Genomic DNA, 24,178 nt, shown 5'->3' with positions numbered 1-24,178 from the left:
GTGTCTCAGAGAACTCGGCTGTGCCACAGAGCACTCAAGCAAAAGGGAGGAAAACCCCCATTTCTTTTTGGATAGTCAGGAAAGAAAGTTTATGGAATGAGGCTACAGCAATGTATTTTATGACTATTCTGCACATGACAGCTTAACACAAACATCTTTTTCCATTCCTCAAAGGTTCCTACTGCTCACAGATAATGCACATCAGAGGTAAACACAGTTTGAAAGTTATTTTTCTGGGTGACTGGGGAGAGAAGATCTGTGTGGCAAGTTTTCAGAACTCCTTTCATTTAAAAGAAACTGATGGCTGAGGAAGCACCGACACCCATTGCTCCCTGGAGAACTTTGTGCTAAACCTAGTTCTTTCAGCGCTGTGTTCCAAGAGCAGGAAACAGTTAGGTTCAGAAGTGGAACTGTGAGGCCCACACACTATGGAGAGCGTCACAGTCGTGGATCCCTGTGACAATGCTGGCGTGGGTGTTACATGATGGAGTGTGGTTGTTGCCTGTGCAAAAGATCAGGAAAGCGGAGCCTGCCATGTATGACTCAGACATGTCTCCTGGCCCCTCTGTACCTTAGTTTCCTCATTGGAAAAAAAATGGATATTACAAATTTTTCAGAGCTCATACTGAGCTGACCCCCAGCTCACTAGTAACTATATCATGTTTTCACACATATTCACTGTCAATTTCACTTACAATGTGTGTAAGAACTGCATTCCATGCCAGGCCTGAAATATTCCAAAGCTCAGTTCTGCAATTAGATTGCAGCCAAGATTTCTACAAGAAAAAGAAGAAAAAAATTACTTCAGAACATTTATCCTTTGGCAGGGATTCTAACCTGTATATGATGAAACATAACCTCAATACTTCCTCATATTCTAAGGAAATCTCACTATGGAAGATATTTGTTTTGTTTTTAATATTTGTATGAAAAAACAGATTGTATATCAAGTATGCTTGTTTTATAAAAAAGAGAAAGATGGATTAGTGATGGACATCTTCTTGCTTTTTTCCTGGTATCAGTGGTATTATTAGAGAAAATACAAATAAGATAAATAAAATATATTTTTATGAAAGATTTATACTTTCATGTTTATACATGTATTGCTAGACACAAAGGAATAAGTGCCCAGAACACTTGTCTAAGTGATCTTTAATTCTCTAGAAAAGGGTTCCATGACTGCACTGCTGACATCTTGGGCTGGATAATCCTTGTTGTGGGTGCTGTTCTAGGCACTGTACGCTATTGAGCAGCATCTCCGGCCTCTGCCCCCAGATGCCAGCAGCACAACTACAGTTCTGACAACCAAAATGTTTCCAGACACGGCCTAGTATCACCTGGGCAGAAAATCACCCTACTTGAGAACCCCGCTCTAGAATGAGTCACTCCGATCCATATGATAATTCTTACACTAGTGTTTCCTAGAGACAAAAAGGATGTAGCCACATAATTTTAGTAGCTCTCCATTTAAAATATTTCAACATAAGAGTTTTACAATTAAGTTTATAAAAATTCCAAACATAATTAAATTGTATTTGTAACTTACATAAACTGCAGAAACGGTAGTGATTCGAATGTAAGTCTTTCAATAGCCTGTATTTTATTGCAGGATAAATCTCTAGGAAAAGGAAAAGGAAAAATATTGTCTCAGCCATCAGATATCTAATTAGCAGAGATAACTAGTAGAGAGGTTAGAATAGTCACATTGAATAAGTAGCTCTTATCTAAACTCTACACCTTAGAAAGTATTATGTGAACCTTCCAGAGCCCCTATCCCTGCCCTCACCTAAGTCTCACTTTCATTATCTTCATAAATAAAATATACAACCATAGATCTTGAGAGACTGTTGAGATAATCCTTCCTGACAGCAGAAGGACTGATTAGATCAACTTTGGTGGTCTCATCAAATTCCACAGTAGGAGCTCAAAAGCTTTTATCTCCATATATAATTTCCAATATTGAAAGGAATATTCTTACATTTACAAACTGAAGGGCCCCCACCAGTAAGATGGCGAACTTCCGGCTTCTCTTCGGTGGGGTGGGGGGGGGGTCCTCGGTTCCTGGCGGCACCACCTGAAGTCAAATCACCTCTCGCCCCCCTCCCAATCCCAGCACGTAGCCAATAGCCACCAGCCCCGTAGAAGTAACACCACAATCACCCCATGCCCCTTCCTGTATAACCCAGCACCTTTCCCTAATAAAGCGGAACTCTCCGGTGAATTGCTGCTGTGTGTCGCTCCTTTCCTTTCATTGGTGCCGAAACCCAGGAGACAGGACACCCCAACTGGGCCCTGTCTTCCCCCCCCGACACCAGCAGCAGCTTGTCCTCGTCCTCTTTTTTCGGCGCTGGCTCATCACACTCACCACTCCTCTCTGGCTTTTAGGTAAGTTTTCCCCCCGGAGTGGGCCACTCTTCCCGAGCTATCGCAGTGCCATTGACCGTGATCGTCCGGCAAGGCCCTGACACTTGGAGACGAGGAGGGAACTCTCCCCGCCTCAGGCCTTCATGGATGCGGTGGACCCTCAGGCCCCTCTTCCAACAGCCATAAATCCCCGCCTCAGGCCTTCACAGCTGCGGCGGACCCTCAGGCCCTCCTCCAACAGCCATAAACGAGGTGACTCCTTTGTGGATGAGAACGCTCCCTTTTTTCCCCCTCCTCCTTCCGTTCCATCTGCCGAAATCAGTCGGTCCGCCAAAAATTCCTAGTACTAGGTACCTCGTGAGTCCGGCACTCTGCCTTCTTAGGGAAGTCTGGGTGACGACCCACACTTCCTAAGAAATTCCGACTCGTATCCGAGTTTCCGCAGACCACCAAGGATCATCGGGGACGCCCTTTGTCTCCTTGTGGTCGGCTTCCAGTCTGAAGATTTCCGTTCATCTTCCCATTCTGTCTCCTCTGTCCTTTAGCCATGGGAGTCTCCTCATCCCTCCCTAAGGATTCACCTCTTGAATGCCTGCTCAAGTATCTAGCCACCCTCTCCCTGACACCTGATATAAAACCCAAACTTCTCTGTAAATACTGCTCCCAAGATTGGCCGACATACCCCCTAGACAATAACAACCAATGGCCCGCAGGGGGAACTCTTGATCCTAACATCACTCGTGATCTTTTTAACTACTGCCAGCGCCTGAAAAAGTGGAAGGAGATTCCCTATATCGAAGCTTTCCACCTCCACCTCCCCCCACCCCCCCCAAGTTCTCTTAGCCTGCAAGCCATCTCCCCCACAGAAGCCTCCGTTCACTCCCTTCCCCTTCTTCTCCTACAACAGCCCTTCTCCCTTCCTCCCCCACCATCTCCTCCCCCATCTCACCTCCTCCGCCTTCATCCCCCGCGGATTAAGCCTGAGCCTTTCAGCCCCCACTTTAACTAGGTCCCGGGGGCCTCCTCCGTCTTTGCCCTCATCACCTGTTTCTCCCCTGTTGGGGACCGCCTTTGTCTTCTCACATGTTTGTAGGCAGAATGGGAAAGCACCTTCCCCCATATCTGAACGCAGCATGGGAAAGCACAAGCTTGAGAACAACCGGTGCAGTCCTTGGAAGTTATCTGTCCACAAAAACATATCTTGTCCTCGAAGACGAGCCAAGACTCCTCACTCTGAAAATAGGGAGTCCTTGAAGATGTGTGGAAACACCGCCCCTGCTTCTAGCTGTGCCTTTCCCCCACTTGCCGATGTGGCAGGAATGGAGAACAAAAAACATTCTGTTTATGCATTCCATAAGCAACTAACTGGAGCCCTGCTGTAGCTCAGTTGGTAGAGCATGGGACTCTTAACCTCAGAGTTGTGAGTTCAAGCCGAACTGGAGCTGCTGAGGCAAGCAGCTGGGCTAGTGGCAGGCGATGTGAAGGAGCGTCAGCTCTCCCCATCTGCCCAGCTAGCTCAGTCGGTAGAGCATGAGACTCTTACTCAGAGTCGTGAGTTCAAGCCCAACTGGAGCAGCAGAGGAAAGCAGTGGGGCTGCTGGCTGGCGATGTGTGGGAGCTTCAGCCCTCTCAGTTCTTTCAATCTTTCTTTATTTTCTTCGCCCCCCTTCTGCACTTCAGGACCTGCTCAACTAGGCACGGCTGGACCGCGTCACTCCCCCACAGACTGAGCCAGAACCCTTCAGTCCCCCTCAGACTCAGTCCCGAGGGCCTCCCAAAATTATCGCCCCCCCCTCTGGTACGTAGCTTAGACAGACTCACTCAAGCCCTATTACAGTATACCAGCCTAGACCCAGAAACGCCTGACAGAAGACATGTCCTTATGACATACTTCCTAGCTCAAAGCTACCCCGACATTAAAGCTAAACTCAAAAAGTTAGAACAGGGCCCCACTACCTCACAGACTAAGATCCTAACAGTGGCCTTTAAAGTCTTCCATAACCGGGAGGAGGAGAAAGAACGCTGTAAACAAAAGGCTGATCAGGACAATTTCCAAATGTTGGCCCAGCTGATAAAACCACAACCTGGGTGCCCCTCTACAAACAAGCCTCCCCCAGGAGCTTCTTTCAAGTGTGGAAAAGAGGGACATTGGTCAAGGGCGTGCCCCTCCCCCAGATCTCCTACCACCCCATGCCCCAGATGCCACAAAATGGGCCACTGGGGGTCTGATTGCCCAACCACCCAAAGGGTGGGGCTGGATGAACAACCCCCATCCTAAACCCGCTGTAGTGGGGCTGGCAGAAGAAGATTTACAGGGTCCGGGGGCTTCTCGCCCGACCATTTCCATCACCAAACAGGAGCCCAGGGTTACTTTAACAGTAGACGGTCGCCCCATCTTCTTCCTCCTAGATACAGGAGCCACCTTCTCAGTCTTGCAAGAATACCGGGGCCCTACCACGCCAGCCATTACTCCTATAGTCGGGGTAGGAGGTAAACAGATTTTCCCATTAAAACTCCCCACCCCCTTTTATGTACAATCCAAGACAATCCCATACCTTTCTCCCATTCCTTCCTGGTCATGCCACAGTGTCCCATCCCTTTACTAGGATGGGACATCCCTTTTCTCCTCCATGTTTCCATAACTATATCCACTCCCACAGCCCCCAGTACTCCGTTTCTGATGGCCCTCATAGCCGATGACCCCACTCTACCCAATGAAAGCTCCGGTTCCACCCTCATACACCCTGTAAATCCCAAAGTTTGGGACATTACAAGCCCCTCCGTGGCTCTATGTCCTCCTGCCTCTATCAAATTACGTGACCCTGTCAGGCCCAATACCCCCTAACCACTTCAGCCCTCATAGGCCTCCAACCCATCATTCAAGATCTCTTAAACAAAAATTACCTCAGACCCACTCACTCCCCATTTAATACCCCCATATTAACTGTTTAAAAAAAACCAACGGATCTTTCCGCCTTGTCCAAGACCTTACCCTCATCAACATGGCTGTTGTCCCTATCCATCCCTTAGTTCCAAATCCATACACCCTTTTATCGCAAATCCCTGCCTTGGCATCCCACTTCTCAGTCCTAGATCTCAAGGACCCATTTTTCTATCCCTCTGGACCCCTCCTCCCAAGATTTTTTCGCCTTCACCTGGACGGACCCATACACAAGACATTCTGAACAACTTACTTGGACAGTTTTGCCACAAGGCTTCTGAGATAGTCCTAGCTCAGGACCTCAAACAGTTTCATCATGATCACTCCGAGTCCACCTTATTACAATACGTGGATGATCTTCTACTCTGCAGTCCCTCGTGGGAACGGTCTCAACTTGACACTGCCTCCCTACTTAACCTTCTAGCTTCCAGAGGCTACCGGGTATCCCCTGTCAAAGCTCAAATCTCTTCCCCCTGTGTCACTTACCTCGGATTCCTTCTGTCTCAACAAAAAAAGTCCATTACCTTAGACAGAAAATAGCTCCTCTCTGACCTGCCCATTCCCAAAACCAAGACAGAAATCCTTTCCTTTCTAGGCCTGGCTGGGTATTTTAGAGCGTGGATCCCTAACCTCTCCCTGTTAGCAAGACCCCTATACGACCTCAGCAAGGGCCCCCCTGAAGAACAATTATCCTCCTTACCCCGACACTCCTTCATTAAGCTCTGTCAAGCCCTTGTGGAAGCCCCAGCTCTACATCTTCCTGATTTGTCGAAGCCCTTCTCATTATACATTCATGAGAGGTCCAGTCAAGCTCTAGGAGTCCTACACCAATATTATGGCCCATCCTCTGCCCTAGTAGCTTATCTCTCCAAGCAAGTAGACCCCACAGTTCGGGGATGGGCCCCCTGCCTATGGGCATTAGCCGCTGGACAGCTCCTGCAGAAGGAAGCTCATAAACTAACATTCAGGGCGCCCCTTACCATTCTGTCCCCACATCACCTAAAAGATCTCTTAACCTACAAAAGTTTACAGACTCTCCCTCCCTCCAGACTCCTGACCTTACTGTCCTCTTTCCTCCAAAATCCCGTTCACCCCTTTGTCATCCATACCCGAATCATGACTTTTTCCTCCTTTACTGCTCTCTCGCTTTTTTCCCTCATTCCTATTGTCTTCCCCGCCACCCCAGCCTCCTTTGTATGGCGATTCAAAGTCAGACAGACTTACACACAGCATCAAACAAAAGTTACTGCCCTCATTGCCACATCAGACTGCCCTCTGAAAAGCTGCTCTGAGCCTTTATACCTCCACTTTCCTCCCTCCACCGAAGTGTTCATTAGCAGCTACCCTTATTCTCCCTACCTCTGCTTCCTCTATGACCAAAAACAAGCCTATTGTAGGCGATGGCCAGACACCTACGGAGATGTCCCTTCTGGTCTTGCGCCATTCACTACATGGGTAACTCCCGGTACCCACAGTATTACTCCTCCAACCGTTTCATGAAATATCCCAATGGCTCATTCTCCTTATCAATCCCAGATCCCTGGGACTCTCGATGAGCTGTCAGAGTCACAGCCTCAGTTTACTATGGGAAGTCCTTGACCCCCCACGGTACCCTTCATATCTCTCAAGAGTATGATCCCTCTCACTCCCAGATCTCTCAAGTCGCATCAGATATTGGACATTCCGAAAAAGTCATTATCCAAACTCTTGACGGCACCTCTTCATCTTATTCCTCCTACTCTTGGTTACAGCTCATTCAAGACACCACCATCTTTCTTAACCACACCCACAACACTGCCAATTGTTTCTTGTGCGCATCATTTCAGCGCCCACTGCTGGCCGCCATGCCCCTTAATATTTCCAACTACTCCTTCCATGCAGAAGGATAACCCCTCTGCCCCCTGGCAGACATACCCCTATGGTAACCAGAATACGCAGATAATCTCACCATCCACCACTCTGTAGCCCCAACTCCACCCGCCTCCAGCGCACTTCACTGCCTCTCTATCTACACCCCTCCCTCCGGCTCTAAGACTTTTACGCAACCGGGCCACTTCTTTTGGTGTAATGGCAGTTTTTTCAACTCACTGCCTCCCAACTCCAATACACCCTGCATTCTCATCACCCTAATCCCACAGTTTACACTTTACAGCATGGTAGAATTTCTTGAGCTCCAACCTCCCTTGCCCTCGCACACAAAAAGGGCTGCTTTCCTTCCCATTATGGTCGGTATCTCTTTGACCACCTCAGCCATTGGGGCAGGGTTTTTGGGAGGAGCCTTGGGTCACTCTCTATGGGCAGTTAAGAGATCTCAACGCCAAACTTGAGGGATCCCTGACATCCACTGCCGATTCCCTGGCCTCTCTCCAAAGACAGGTCACTTCGCTAGTTAAGGTGACCCTTCAAAACCGGCGGGCCTTAGATCTGCTTACAGCCGAGAAGGGCGGCACCTGCGTCTTCCTCTGGGAAGAGTGCTGCTATTACATCAACGAATCCGGCATTGTAGAAACTGACATCACCAAACTCACCGACGTTGCCTCCAGCCTCCACTCTGCTTCCAATTCCAACCCATTTTCTTCAATACTAACAAACCCCCTCCTTACCTGGGTCTGGCCCATTGCAGGCCCCATAATAATCATTCTTCTCTCCTGTCTCTTCTTACCCTATATAATAAAGTTCATCAAATCCCAAGTTGGAAAAATCTCTAATCAAGCTTTCAACCAGCTTTTACTCAGGAACTACCAGCTTCTGGCCACAGAAGATCCCTCACCCTCACGTTACCTCCTCAGAACATGCTGAGACGGAGCCCTCTCCCCACTGGAAACTGTTCCTGGAAACAATGGTCGCAGACACCTGGCTCCTGACACCCATATCCTCTTGGCACCATTGGAATCAACAGGTCCTCGACCTATGGTTACAGGGAACCTTCATTGATTTCCAACCTGAAGAAGTCCACATCTACTCATCCTTACTGTTAGGAGTCCTATCAACCCTTTCCTCCCAATCCTCAAGCCCTCACTCCCTTCTCCGCCGCTGTTCAGCAGGAAGCAGTCAGAGAGAAAGCAACGTCCACAACCCCATAGAGGAGAAATGGGGGAATGAAGGGCCCCCACCAGTAAGATGGCGAACTTCCGGCTTCTCTTCGGGGGTCCTCAGTCCCCGCCGGCACCACCTGAAGCCCAATCACCTCTCGCCCCCCTCTCAATCCCAGCACCTAGCCAATAGCCACCAGCTCCATAGAAGTAACACCACAATCACCCCATGCCCCTTCCTATATAACACAGCACCTTTCCCTAATAAAGCGGATTTCTCCGGGGAATTGCTGCTGTGTGTCGCTCCTTTCCTTTCACAAACCTTCCTGGTTTTATTCTTTCTAGGCCATTTCAGCACCAGAAAAATTAAAATATCCACTTTTACAAAATTTGAAAGGAAGTTACACCTCTAATTATAATTACTTTGAACTAATTCAGAATTATACTTTCTATTATTTTCACGGAAGCTCACTTTTGGTTTCCATTGCTATAATTCTATGAATTTAACTGCTTCATTTGCACAGTGGTGGGACAACAAAAAACAACAACATGGTATTGGATTTTTATTTAAATCACTCACTCTTGACTATTACAGGTGACTCTCTTATTTCCATTGATTCAGGCTTAATCCCTCACTTTTCACCTAGATGCGTATTAACTCTTCTGAAGGGTATGCCTGCCTCTGGTTCACTCCTTTCTAATCTGTCCTGCACAAAGTCACCACATTAACTCTCCATGAGTGGTTCTCAAACACCAGCATCGCTTGGGAATTTATCGAAGATGTAAATTCTCAGCCCTACTCGGGACCAACTGAATCAGTAACTGTGGGGTGGGTGCTTGGGCTGTGAGAAGCCCTCCAAGTGATCTTCCAGCAGGCTGAAGTTTGTCCTAGAGTGCTGCCGAGATAGCATGACAGCTTGGCCTTTGAAGCCCCAGACGGTCTCGCCCTAACACCCGATGTACTCTATAGGACAAGGTATTTTTCCCTTGTGCTGCCTTTCTGCCACTCTTCTTTGCAAACTTATTCTTCCCAAGATGTCTGTCTGATGATACCCAAAAGCTCCTCAAGCTGCTGCTCTAACAGCATTGCTCTTGTAGCATCTTTTTTTCTAACTTGAAGTCTTTTTTCCCACTTTTGTGCTCCCCGAACAATTCATACCTCTCACTGCCCACATCCATTTCCTCTTTTTAATATAGTTATTTTTACACCCCATTTCCTCTGAGTATAAACTCCCTTAAAGTATGGACAAGGTCTTACTTACCTGCATTGTCTACCATGTCTAAAACTGACACATGGACAGAAACTCAAATATTTACAAAATGAATGAAGAGCTGAGGAGTAGAAGAAAAGGGATCATTTAAAAATAAATGGCTTTTCAAATAGCTCCCTCTTCTGTGCCTCTGCAGCACTTTGTCGTTCATTCAGTGCTTATACACGGTGCTCTGAGCTGGCAAGTGCATTTCCCCTGTGAGATCATGAGTTTCTAGAAGGGTAGGAACCCTGTGTTACCCACTTTTGTGCCTATAATACTAGGCACAGTGGTTGTCATATACTTTTTTGCCTTTTTATTGATTGGCATTTTTTTAAGTAATGACAATACTTATGATAATGAAATACTTAGCTTACAAAACATTTTACAATAGAAGTAATGAAGGGCCTAATCCACTGAGCAGTTATCTCATTTGTGTTTGGAAGGCTTGGAGCCCACATGGCAGAGGTACCTAAGAAGATCAATACAAAAGTGTCCCTTGTGGCTTGAAAGGTTTGAAAACTCAAAGGACTATTTTTATTGTCATGTAAGACCTTTTATATCTGACTCCCTTAGGTTTCTATATTTGCAAGAAGAATCTTTTTGCAAAAGAGCATCATTATTTAGCGTAATAAGGATGCCATATATAGTTCTGCATGCAAAAGACAAAGAACAAACATTGACCTTTTATAGCAACATAGTATCTCCTTACTTCTAAACAAAAAGAAGTACTATGTAGGCATTACTTCCTTGACAATGAGACTGGAGAGATTTTTAGTTGGTAATTAGAGAAGTTAGGGCCATTTCTGATATGCTTATTTAGTATAAATGTAGACATTTCCAACTATATCAGTTAATCACCACTTCAAATATCTGTTTTTTAATATTGGCATAACAATTCCTGCACTGAAATGCTAAACACCAGTCTCTTCTCTGGGTAACTATATTCTTGATAATGTTGTTTACATAAATCATCTACTTATGTACTTAATATTTCAATGCTAATTTAGATGAAATTGTAAAAATATTCTGGGTTAATGGCATTCACGTTAATATAAGTATTCTATATTTTCTTGTCTTTTAGGTGACAATATGGTTACCTTTAATTCCTCTCATCTGACTAAACCAACTTTTACAAATCTTTTCTGCAAAGGCTCAAAAGTAAGTATTTTAGGCTTTTCAGGCCACATAGAGTCTCTGTTGCATGTTTATCTTTCTTTCTTTTCTTTTTTCCTTTTACAGACCTTTAACAAAAGGGCTGTATAAAAACAGACCATGGGCTGGATTTGATCCATAGGCCATAAAGTAAATGTTAATATAAACAGAGGGCATAGGAACACTTACATACCAAGGCTCCTATGGGTGTCTGTAATTGCTCAGACCTCATTACCACTTTTCCTCTGTAACTGAAGGGTTTTTCTATCTATACCTTGTCCATATAATTAAAAAATTGAAAACACATAGGAGGTATTTAATGCTAGAGAGTGGCTAGTGCCCTCCCTACACAGACTTACAGAATTATAAATTTTTATTGTTGGGAGAAATTATAGAAATTGTCTAACTTAAACCCCTTATTAATGTTATAGATAATATAACTAAAAGCTCATAAATAAGTGTGAGTAACTAACTTACAAATACTGGAGGGATAGCAGGCCTTCAAATGAGTCCTTATGTAATTCACTCAACTGATTGTCACTGAGAATTCTGAAAAATGGAAAGGTTACTTCTGAATCAAATGCAAAATAATTACAACCATTTATGTATAGGACCAATTTCTACATGTGGGGGAGACCTGAATAACGATAATGGTACCACCTAAACACTTATTAATTTAGGGATGGTGATCTCTGCTCTGTTTCCATTCAGATCTTTCTTGTCATGTCCTCCTCTGTGTCCCTCTCTCTCCCTCACAAACACACACACACACACACACACACACACACACACACACACACACACACACAAAACTATCCATCCACTCTTCACACCAAAATGTGTATTTAATACCTACTCTCTTGATCCCCAAGTCTCTTTCAGAACCCAACCGTGGGTGGCACCATCGTCAGCAGAACTGCCATCTCCTGAAGCTTAGTATGGGAGCCCCACACAGAACTATGTCAAGGCTGCAGGTGAAGCTGTTCAATTTTCCTCCCATTGAAAATATTGTTTCAGGGAACTAAAAAGTGCATTAAGTTGTGCATCCAGTTTAATACAGCAGCAGACTCACAGACTCTGAGAAGGGACTAGTGGTTACTAAAGGGGAGGGGTGGGGAAGGCTGGGTGGGGAGGGACGGAGAAGGGGATTGAAGGGTACTATGATTGCTACACATGGTGTGTGGGGGTCACAGGGAAGACAGTGTAGCACACAGAAGACAAGTAGTGACTCTCTGGCATCTTACTATGCTGATGGACAGTGACTTCAATGGGGTATGAGGGGACTTGATAATATGGGTGAATATAGTAACCAATGTTTTTCCTGTGAAATCTTCATAAGAGTGTATATCAATGATACCTTAATTTAAAAAAGTTAAAATGTCCACATTAATAATTAGAAAGCAAATACCCATGTAACACCATTCATGTCAAGAACAGTGCCAGCATCCCAGAAGCCCTCAGTGTGCCCCTTTCCCATCACAAACTGCTCTCTGACCCACTAGAGGTAACCACTGTCCTGACTTTTTAAGTCATCTCCCTGCTTTTGGAATGTGGTCTTACCTTTGAGGTATAAGCCATAAACAACATAGTGCAGTATTGCCTCTTCCTGAACTTAGTATATAAATGGAATCATATTATATATGTATTATTTTCTACATTGCTGCTTTCATTCAACCTTACCTTGCAAATTCATTTTATTCTCAGGTGCAGCTGAGGTTGGTTCACTTTAAGGCCTACTGTTACATGCTCGGCTACCTGTGCCTACTGAGTACTTGAAAGTGGCTAGTGTGACTGAGAAACTGAAGTTGAATTTAAATAATTTTAACTACTTTAAAAGTTAAATTCAAAATTGATATTTGATGCAGTTATTGGAAAACATTTCAGTATTTTGTAATGACCTGGCCATATGATGCTATTTTTCCAACTGTAAATTTTATGATATCTAAAGAGAGATCAAGTAACTTCTGATAAAAATCTTGCAACTAAACTGAGATTTTACAGACTTAATATGGAAAAAAGAATATGAATGCATAAGTTTCATACCAATTGCATGTAGAAATTATAATACTTTGGATATTTTAAAGACAGTACGAAAAATTGTAGACTATCTTAACGATGTATATAATGATTACATGTTGAAATATTATTATTTTGGACATGAAGGCTAAATAAAATGCATTCACATTACATGTTTCTTTTTACTTTTATTTTTTAAGTGGCTACCAGAAAATTAAAGATTACTTACGTGCCTTGCCTTATGTTTCTAAAGAATAATATTCCATTGTTAACTATGCTAGACTTAATTTATTCACTCTACTGTTGGAGAATATCAAGATTTTTCTAGCTTTCGTTAATACAAACAATGCTGCTTTAAACTTTCTTATACTTCCAATTTGATATGCATTTGCCTGAGTTTCCCTAGGATCCAGCAGGGGTACAAAACTGTTCTCCTAAGAAGTTGTGCTATTTCAAGTTGGCAAATGGGAAAATGCCAAGCCTCTACTCCTCCAACCACCAGCTAAATCCCTAAGAATGATGGAAAAGACATGATTAAAAAATCCACAACCTTACCGCAAAGTGTGGGAGCAGCTCCACACATGCTTCCCTACCAGAAATGGCCTGGAATTACCCACAGGGTGACGAGCTGAAATGCTGCTGCAGGAGCAGGGGCAGCACGTGGCCCCAAATCCTTCCTCCTCAGGCCAGAGAGCAAAGGGCATTTTCCTCCAGGTAGGAGCATCCGTGCTCAACGGGCCAGGGGCCCAGAACCTGGGGGAAGGGTGTGCGCTCTGTCTAGCCACCAGAAGGCACCTCCCACCTCCTCTGACTTTCAGGGACTCCTTTAGGAATAACAAGCCCCAGCAGCTCAAGTCACCTCTGTCCGAGAGCCAGGAAACACAAGCAGGAGAATCTCAACTCAAACATGAACTGCACTCACGAATGACCAAATGACAAGGATAGCCTGCTCCGTTACGGACAGAAAACAAAAGCAAATGAGCTGATAGCCAATGAACCAGAGCAAAGAGAGGGAGCACGAGAGGACTTTAGAATGGCAGAACTGATATCCTGAGTCAGATAGTGCATCCGTGAAAAAGAATCAACTCAGGATTATATGAATGAAGAGTATTATTAATAATAATAAAAACCCTCAATATATGCACCTTTGAAGAATAAATTAGAAAACAGAGATCCTGCCAATGATTTCTCCAGAATGCAGAATGAAGGGAACGGGAATAATTCACAGACAAGCCTGACACCTGAGTTTGCCCACGAATGTTCACGCCTTTGCTTCACCTAGTCCCACAGGAAAGACAACATGCCTGGCAGGATGGTTCGCACCCATTTCTTCACACCTGGTGAGCAGGAGAGTATACAGCCAGTGTCTCCCAGAGTGGAGCAAGGGAGTGATAAGAGATCCACTACAGAAGAAAGTCTTTAAGATTTCAAAAGCAAATGTCCCTTCCCTGGGAATCACCTTCCTGGGAGGTAATATTAACAGTTGTACATCCTTCAATCACCTTGGGGCATCTGAGAACATGCTATGTTGCTTTGTGAACTATTTCCACCAAGTTCTGCATATAAACATTCTGCTTTCCCTCACAGGGTCTGTTAGTCACATATTGATATGAATTCCACCTCATAGATTAATTCCTTTCTCATAGCTTACAACAATTCAATTACTACTACCTGCTCTGTATCTGAAAGCAAGGGCAATCTCTGTTATACGGTGGTTCACATTACAAAGAATATAGTCACATACATTTAAAAGGATCCCAAGACAAAAAATTTTCATTCCCACAAAGAACACCTGGAGCCCTGAGAATGCCTCAAAGTCCCTGACCTTGCCTGGAAATTCACCACATTACAAGGAACAGCAGCGGTGGCCAGAATGTGTGAAGGTGTCTCGGCCTGCGGGATGAACGTGGAGTGTGCCAGAGACGCCTGCAGAAATGAGACAAGCAAGGGACACAAAGAATGACCAGCAAGACAGGATGTCTGATCAAGCTGGCGAAGTTTATTGTTTTCAGGCTCAATTTATACAAGTAGCAAGTAAGGGGTGGGTCAGGAGATAATTGGACCTTAGGTGGCGCTGGCGGGGAGGTGTTTCCACACATCCTCAAGGTCTCCCTATTTTCAGAGTGAGGAGTCTTGGCTCATCTTCAAGGACAAGATATGTTTTTGTGAGCAGATAACTTCCAAGGACTGCACCGGTTGCTCTCAAGCTTGTGCTTTCCCATGCTGTGTTCAGACGTGGGGGAAGGGACATAGCCCCGGCTCCCAACATCTCCCCCTTTTTTCTTTAATAAAATAACCAGCCTAACTCAGACTGGGTCAAGGTATGTGCCTGTCTTAGGTTGTATGGTTGAAGTAAATCCTTACCCGTCATGGGGGCATAGTCCTCTGTCGACCACTCCCTGTCTTAGGTTGGTATTTACCATTCAACCATATCTTACCCGTCACTGGCTACCATACTTGACTTTAGATGTTATGATTTACAAGTGGGGGGCCGTCTGCAGTTTCAAATAATGCAGGTCTCTTAAGGCTTGTTGGATGAGTTTCCACATGCTACAAAGGACTCAAGGCCCTAGTAACAGCAATAGAAGACATAAAATGCTTAGGGTTAAGAGAGGTGTGACAGCGTGCCAGACACTATTCAGGGGTTCTTTGAACATGTCGAAAGACAGACATAACTTGAATATATATATAGGTTTTAACAAACTACTAGTTAAATTGCATATACACATTAACAATAGGAATATAGATACATAACAAAGGCAGACTTACAATTACTAGTTATCTCTAATGAAACTAAAAAACTAGCTAAATAGCTTAGGCATTTGTAAAAACTTATTGACAATATGATGGATATCATCTAATTGATTTTGAGTAGTTTGAGAAATTGAAACAGCACATTCTTGGAAACTGATCATATCTTACATGCTCTTTTAACATCAGACAGTCCACAGCAGCGCGATTCTGAAGCACTGCAGCTCGCAATTCTCTGTTTTTGGTTGAGTTCAGATAATACAGAAGCAGTCAAGTTTGTTGTTTTGCTATATGCACAGGCCAGCTTAGATATCTCTTTCTGCATTCCAATGACAAGTCTAGGAACTGGCAGGAGGAATGCAGCTGCAACTGCAACAGCGACAGGACCTCAAAGTTTCAAGTTTTCATCACAGTCAGATGGCAGAACTCGGAGAAGTCTCTTGTGCTTATATCCAGGTGGTCTATTAGAGCAGGAAGAATGCGTCCCACACTACAAACACCTCGATAGTGTGGAGAAAGGGCTTGATATCTTTTGTTATTACGCAAAAATACCCAACTATTTGGAAGTCTATATCCAGAAGACCATTTACATTGATTGAAGAATTATAATAAGAGGGCACATGAGTACAATTAATACATACACATTTACAGTAACAGGTAAATTTAATTGGGAATCAAGACTAAGCACTTTAGGGGGAAGAGTGATATTTATGTAACATAAAACATTCAGTAATAAAGTTTAGCATTATTCCTTTTGACAGTGCTTTTTTGGTAAGTATGTATCAGGTAAATAAGCCAAATTAGTCAAATATTTTCTTGATGAAGAGAAGAAATTCTACTGATATGTTCCAGGGGCCCTCTGGAAAATATCAGTGTTAATCGAGAGGTAAAAATACTTTTTAAATTTGGTCTTGGGAAGTTGTCAAAAGTTTTTAAGGCACTTGCCCAAATAGAATTATAGTTATTAAATAACACTTATTATTTAACTAGAATGATAATAAGAAAGTTTAAAAGCGAATGCAGAAGGTTACATAGTTGTTAACAACACTTAGCTTAGTCTTTTTAATATTAAGATCTTATTTTCTTAAATAACTTGGCAAACTTTAAGAATTTTGGTTACCACAAAAATTCTCAAGCTGTTTGCAGATATATACATTGTTATAGATTAATACAGTATTATTATTATTAAAAGGTTTATTTGCTACACTTGTTTACTTATTTTTAGCAACTATGCTAAATTACTTATAAACTTTCACCATACATCAAAGTCAAGCCTTTCTTTAAGTATTTTCTTGGAATATTTAACAGGTAACATCAACTTAAATGACTTTAAGTAAACTTTGGCAGCTAATAACTATAAAGACATGTCCATTTCAGTTAAGCTTAAATTAGCATTAATGCATAATATTTTTTAATTAGATTTTCTGGAAGTTTTAGAATGCCCAATTTTCACAAGTGCATATTTTTAAATCAATTTTATTAATACCCTCCGGAGGTAGAAAATATATATATATTTTTTACACACTTAGACACACGAACATACAGACTGAGACATAATGACTACAGTTAGTAACACTCTTCATACAAATACATATACACAGACAAACTGACATAAAGATTTGAGTTTCTAATACTCAATGGTCTTCTTTCTTCTTAGTTTATTTGATGGAAAGTACTTCAGTTTTCAAGAATACACTCTAAAGGCAAGCAGTTTACATAACTGGGTTAAGGTTTAGACAGCCCCAGACTAACAGGGCCGCTGAAGGCTCTGAACTGATAGGGACTATGTGTGTCTAGGGGGCTGGAAATGGAATGCAAGTACAATTCTAGCTCCAGTCATTTAAAGCCAGGCTGTATTGCAGAAGATAAATTTCTTCTATCTCAGGGAGTTTAGTTTAAGACTTCTCAATTCTCAAAGACAGTGATGAACTTAATAAATAGAATAGATGTTCACTAAAAGAATTGAGAAAACTAGCTCTACATTGTAGCAGTTCATGGAACTCTTGACTATCCTCTTCCCTTGTGACAAAATATATTTAGCTGCATAACATTATATTGCATACTTCTTTCAGGGGCCAAGCCTCTCTAATCAGAGTTTGTACTGGGGCCAGGTTTGTGTGCAGAAGATAAGATACTTCTTTTTAGAGTTTAGGGATCAAATTGCTCTCAGTTAGTTTTCCTAGTTTTTTTCTGCCTGAGCTATTGTCATTCCTCAAGAGGCCCCTGCCTGTCTGATAAATGCAGGGACTGTGTGACTTTTTGCTACTAGAGCCCTGATCTGAGTCACAAGCTTGTTTGGCTTCCCTGGGGCTGCTGAGGAGGTTTTGGGATGTTAAGTTATGTGAATCAATTTGGAGAGCTCTTGATCTAAATCACGGACGGCCTGCAGGAGTTGAATCTGCTTTTCTGTTTTTGACCATGTGCCTGAGGACTGAGAGGTCATTTGTCATATGCAGACGCTCGCGGGAGAGAGTTGATGAGGCAGGGAACACTTGGTCAAGGACAGGGAAATGATAAGGTGGTGGTGGGAGGAAGGGAGGCAGGCTTACAGGTGGGTTTATAGTTGGAGGGTGGGACGTAGCGGCAGGGATGAGCAGGGCGGCATGAACAATAGCAGGGCCTTTTGATGGCTAGTCAGAATTATTATGGCGTGCTGCCCCTTCCTCTAGCGTGGCCTCATCTGCGGGACTAAGGGGCTCATCAGGGTTTAAGTAGATGAGAGTAGGGTAAATACTTGGGGGAGAAATAACAGGATCGGCAGAACTATCAAGGGGAGGGGACGGAGAAAGAGACTCAATTGTTGGCAAGGGCGGGAGCTCGCTTGGGTCCTGGGAGGAGTTTGTAACAGGATCTGAAGGGTGTGTTTTAAAAGAAGGGGAAGCTGGCCGGGAGGCTTCAGAAGGGGGATGGGAGCGGGATTCTTGCTAGGGAGGTAGTAGCGGAGCCTTTAGGAGGGAGGCGCTGCCAGGCTTTAAGGGCTGCATTTTGGATTTGAGCTAAAAGGCCTGGGGGGAAGGCTGCTTGGGCTTCATTTGTTTCATAGGGGCTTCGCCCAGTTTATCTCTTGTCCATGCGCGTGAAGTTTTACTTTCACTATTGCGCTGCGCAATCTCACGGCAATTTTCTACAAAGTCAGTGCGCCATAAAACACTCTCCTCCTGACCAGGCGGCTCGAGCTAGGGAAAGCCAGTCATTAGGAGTCAACTACCGGTCACTCAGGCTTTCAATTAAGGCAAATGTAAAAGGAGCTGTGGGGCCATAATTGGTAACAGCTGTTTTTAAGTCTTTTAAGTGTTTAAGGTTAAGGCGGCAGTATTTCTGGGCTTTAGCTGGTTTTTCTATACGATCACCAGACTCTTCATTGTCTGAGGGCTCTCAGAACTCTGGTCTTGGTTTGGAATATCTGGGTCTTGGGAGTCTGGGGTGTTCTCGTCCTCGCTCTCCTCTCTGACTTCGGGGGGGGGGGGTTTCTGGGCGGCGACCGCGGGTGAGCGGGAGACCACGAGTGATTGGGAGGGCTAGGATTGGGCTTTTAGGTTTCACTTTCTTTATGGGTTTTTTGGGGAGTGAGGGAGTCTGCATGGGGTTTAATAATGTTAGTTCGGCATCAAGGGCTTTAATCTCTTTAATGAGCTGAACATGTTCACATTTTTGTTGCAAAATGTCTTTAAGTGAAGAAACTTCTTTGGTTAGAGAAATTTTTGCTTGTCGGATGGGGTCAATTGAAAGGGGGAATTTGTGAAATGACTCTAGATCAAGGATTTGAAATATAGGGGCACATTGAGGGGAAATAGGTTTATATGGAGGGGGTCTGAAGCTTTTATTAGAGGCACTATAAAGGGCTGGCGCCGTAAGGCGCCAGGGGTCTTCATTTGCATGATAGTGGACGGCTTGTTCTTCTAAGGACTCTTCATTGTTTATGTTTAAATGATTTGTTTGGTGTTTTAAAGACGTGAGTGAAGGATAGATATTTGGGATTTTAGGAAAATCAGGTTTATCGTGAGTGTCTGGAGATTTTATATTAGGTTGAGGTTTAGGAGATTCTTTAATAGGAGCGGTGGGGTCTTCAGGGATATCTACGGATACTGAAGGACAGGCATAGGGTGGTCGGGAGTTTTCCTTAAGGGCTATTTCTCCTGTTTTAATTATATCTTTAATGTCAGGATCTTAAGAATGAACCTCAAGTGTGTTGTGAATAAGGTTCCAGTAAGAAAATGCTGAAACAGGGACTTTTTCAGGGCCAAAGGTCTGATAAAAGTCTTGGAGGGCATCACCAACTCTTTTCCAACATTTATGATTGATAGTGCCTTCGAGGGGAAACTAGGGGCAAGTCTCATGAATAAAGGAAAAAATTGTCTAAGATCTTTTCTTTTAACCCTTACTCCTCGTGTCCTGAGGGACTCCCTGAGTCCGCTAAGAAATACCTCGTGGGAGTTCAGAGAGTTGCCCATTAGGACGGCTGGGATTTCAACTCTATGTAACTTGGAATTATACTAATGCAGCCGCAACCACGCCAATGTTCTGAACTACTGGAGGCACTCTCATCAGCTCAGGTGAGCCCTTGCTTACGTAGGACAGTCGGCAAGTATAATCCGCTTGCTCGGACCCTCTAGGGCAGGGACTCTGTAGTCAGAGTCCCTTGTGCAGGCCCTAGAGGTGAACGACCATTAGCCCAAAGTAAGCACAAGGTTTTCAGAGAGGAACAACCAGAGGACAAAACAAGGAATAAATCGCGGCAGCAAACTAGAGGGAGGGGATCAGTGAGAACTCACAGGAGGTATTTAAGATGCTTGCTTGGGTGATGTGTCTACTCACCTCTCCGGGATCTGTATTACGGACAGGTGATCCGCCGTGATCCTCAACGCAGAGTCCACATCAGGTCAATACCCGTGTGATGACTCAGAAGAATGCCTGGCCAGGGCTTCCGAGCAGACGTTTCAGCAGGAGTCCCAGGGCCCCACGTTGGGCGCCAGTTGTCCCGGCCCACGGGACGAACATGGAGTGTGCCGGAGACGCCTGCAGAAATGAGACAAGCAAGAGACACAAAGAATGACCAGCAAGACAGGATGTCTGATCAAGCTGGCAAAGTTTATTGTTTACAGGCTCAATTTATACAAGTAGCAAGTAAGGGGTGGGTCAGGAGATAATTGGACCTTAGGTGGCGCTGGCGGGGAGGTGTTTCCACACATCCTCAAGGTCTCCCTATTTTCAGAGTGAGGAGTCTTGGCTCATCTTCAAGGACAAGATATGTTTTTGTGAGCAGATAACTTCCAAGGACTGCACCGGTTGCTCTCAAGCTTGTGCTTTCCCATGCTGCGTTCAGACGTGGGGGAAGGGACATAGCCCCGGCTCCCAACATGAAGGGGGAATGGTCACCAGGTGATGCTATGACTGTTCTCTCATCTCTGTCAGGTAATGGTTTCCTATTTCCATGGAAATGATCCAAAGAGAAAAAAAAAAAATCAATATGTCCAACACTGTTTATCGTAACCCTTTTCATAACAATAGACAGTTGGACAAAACTCTACCTCCCCCCATATCACATAACAAAACTTATGTGTACTCTGTTGATGAAATACAAAAAGGTCATAAGAAATGATGGTATATGAAAAAATCAGGACAAATATGAAACTTGTATACTAATTCTAACTTTAAAAATTATAAATACTGACAAGATTCCAATAGGAACAGAAAAGAGATGGAGGAGGAAACTCAGCTGTTGATGGCAGTGTCTTCTGATTGGCTGATGCCCTTGTCAGACTGTTTGGTTCAGGAGAGAATATCATGGTAAGACAAGGAATAACTAAAGAGTATGTATTTTAAATTAATGGGATTTGTTTCGGTGAAGTTTTTGGATGACATGGTAGTAATTTTTTTTAAATAACCCTAATAAATTCAACTTTAAAGGAAAGTTTAGACTGAGAATGAGTGTCATCGAAAAATTATGCCAAAAAGGAGCTTCACATCGCAAGAATCTGGAATAAAACATTGATCTGGAGAACTCCAAATATTTTTTGACTAAAGCAAAAATATGTAGGACTATAGGGAATCAGAGTTAAAGGGGGATCTAAAATTTTCTTACACAATGAAAACATCAAAACCAGGTATGAACTAACATTAGAGAAACATTCATGTTTAACTTCTGATCACACTTTCTTTCACTAAAGCAATCTTCTGAATTTTGCAATATTCATTCTTGACTCTACATTACTGGCAATTATCCTTCTCCCCACCTCTGTAACTTCTAGGAAATTGACAGGGCACAGAGTGGGTTTTTTTTCGGCTTACCTATACATACATGCCAACAGTAGGCCATTCTGGAATTGATTTACTCGCCTTCCCCTGCTTGCTTTCTCTCCAAAGCACTCATCATTACTTGAAATTATACCTATCTATTATAGTTAATATATTTTTTATATTACATATTTGTAAATCCCTTCAGAACTGGTATATTTGGTCTTTTTGTTCTTGGGCTTGTATCCCTGGTACATAAAACAGTTCCTGGCACATAGTAGATGCTCTGTAAATATTTGTGAAATGAATTCACAGTGATAGATTGATTTTCAGATATACTACCTTTAGTTAAAACAAATAATCTCTATCATCATGTGCATGAATACAATTTTACAGGAAAAAGAAATGTCTTTCTTTTCATCTGCATTTGTGACTCAATCTTTTGAGACAAGAACTTCCTGAGAATTTCGTAAAAGCTATGAACCCTTTTCCTAGAACACGTGACTTTCTTGAATATGTGCAAAAGCGCACATGCAATTTCCATTTGTTTATCATCCCTTTAGGGCACAGGTCTGTGAACAGAATGGCTTGGATGCAGGGTACGAACCTGAATGGGAAATCATGTCTGTCTCTACTTTCAAAAACCTCTAAAATGGCATTTCCTTTCATCATGAATGTAGGTAGCAAACCACAGTAGAGTAGCAGTATAGCTCATCTGACCCCCAGTAGAAATCAGATATGTTCATATCATGTCTTTGCTGCAGACCTCTCAAAATTCCTTTATTCTCATCACTACCTTCACCTTATAATAAATGCCACTGCATATGATAATTACCATTATAATAAATACCACTACATATTGTTATTTAATGTAAGAAAAGTAGATTTATTACTATATCACTACTAACTATTCTTTAAGAGTATTTCAATGTAATTGGTTTTCTTTGTTTTCACATGTATTTTAACCTATTATACATTTAAAAACATCTCTTCTTAGGTAGGCTTCTGTCGATCACCAAATAGATTCACAGAACATAAAAAGTTATGAAATCCTGCCCTGGGGACCACTGACTCCAAGTTAGGAAACTCCGCCTTACCAAGTATAAATCTCAAACTGACTTGGAAATCTTCTAACCTTACTGGACTCATGTTATACTGTATAAACTCTACAACACATGCGATTTAAAAATTAATGTTTAAACTTCAGTTTATTTTTTAAAAACATATAATACATATTTATATGGCTCAAACTTCCAAAGGTAAAATGTACACAATCCAAAACGTTTTTCCTACCCCTGCCGCTCAGCCTACCCTCACGCTCAACTCTACTCTGCAGTGGGAACTGCTGTTATTTATCTCTTGTGTCAAGTTACTTTCATTTTTCTTAGAAGTCTGGGAAATAGAATCTCCACATCATATTCTATCATGGGAAATATAAGCTATATATAGTATTAAAGAAATTCATAAATTGAAAAAAACAACTGTCTGGTTCTAGCATTTTTTTCCTTGCAAATAAGATATCCAACTAAGGGGGGTCTATTTGAGGGTGGTCATAATCCCTATTTTTAGATTACTATGACTGTCATGTCTTTTAATATTAATTCACAGGTCATTTGACTTGTCCAAGTTGAACGAATGATTAATGATACAATAGTCTTCAAAAATGCCAGTCAATTACTTTAAATATAAATATTTTTTCCAAAATCACTTGTGTCTAAACTGACTTTTCTACAAATAAATAAAAACAATTACAGACAACAAAAATATAGGCAAAGAACAGACAATTCTGAGAATACAAATGTTTGGAAGACACATAATGATATTTAAATTCCCAACTAATCAGAAAAATTCAAACTCAGATGGGGCCCCTCTTATTCACCCATCACACACCAGCCAAAAAAATACCCAGTGGCAGAGGGTGTAGAAAAACGAAGCTGTCATGGCCTGTTGATTAGAGTATAAATTGCACAACCGTTTTGAGGGCAATTCAGATTTTCTACCTACACAGTCTTAATCCCAACAATTCCACTTCTAGATATCTCTTTTACAGAGATACTTGCTCATGTTGACAGAGATGCGAGTACAAGGATATTCATTGGAGCGATGCATGTGACAAGAAAACAACAGAATCTAAGCATCCAGCAACACAGGAAGTATTAACTGTGATAAATCTATACCATAAAATATTATGCAGGAGTTTAAATAAATGGGGTAGCCTTCTATGTAGTGCGAAGAAATCTAAATCGTGTCAAAAAGTGAAAGCATTCAGTCATGGGATGTTATCCTTCATGTAGAAAAGGTAAGAAAATCACACAACAAACCTATTTTACTATCTGTAAATACTTACGTAGACAAATGCATGGAAAAAGATCTGGAAGGATATATACTAAATTCAGAGTAGTGGTAACCTCAGGGGTGGGAAGTTAGGGCACACG

The 24,178-nt window shown here is 42.8% G+C and overlaps 1 protein-coding gene across 7 annotated transcripts in view; it reads right to left on the bottom strand.

Moving 5' to 3' along the window:
* Window positions 1-24,178, bottom strand: part of LOC108407721 (AP-2 complex subunit beta-like) — a 54,561-nt gene that overhangs the window by 13,357 nt on the left and 17,026 nt on the right. For 5 of the 7 annotated variants that reach the window (XR_012130615.1, XR_012130611.1, XR_012130612.1 and 2 more), the window contains 3 exons: window positions 14,584-20,932; window positions 1,547-1,618; window positions 696-776 (listed from right to left, as the gene is read on the bottom strand). The gene's annotated coding sequence lies outside the window, so the exon portion shown is untranslated. Of the gene's footprint in view, window positions 1-695; window positions 777-1,546; window positions 1,619-14,583; window positions 20,933-24,178 lie in introns of those variants that run through there. The other 2 variants (XM_073235246.1, XM_073235247.1) reach the window with 1 other exon arrangement.

Source organism: Manis javanica, chromosome 4 (assembly GCF_040802235.1).
Source record: "Manis javanica isolate MJ-LG chromosome 4, MJ_LKY, whole genome shotgun sequence".
Lineage (NCBI taxonomy): Eukaryota > Metazoa > Chordata > Mammalia > Pholidota > Manidae > Manis > Manis javanica.
This window is presented reverse-complemented; position numbering and strand designations above follow the sequence as displayed.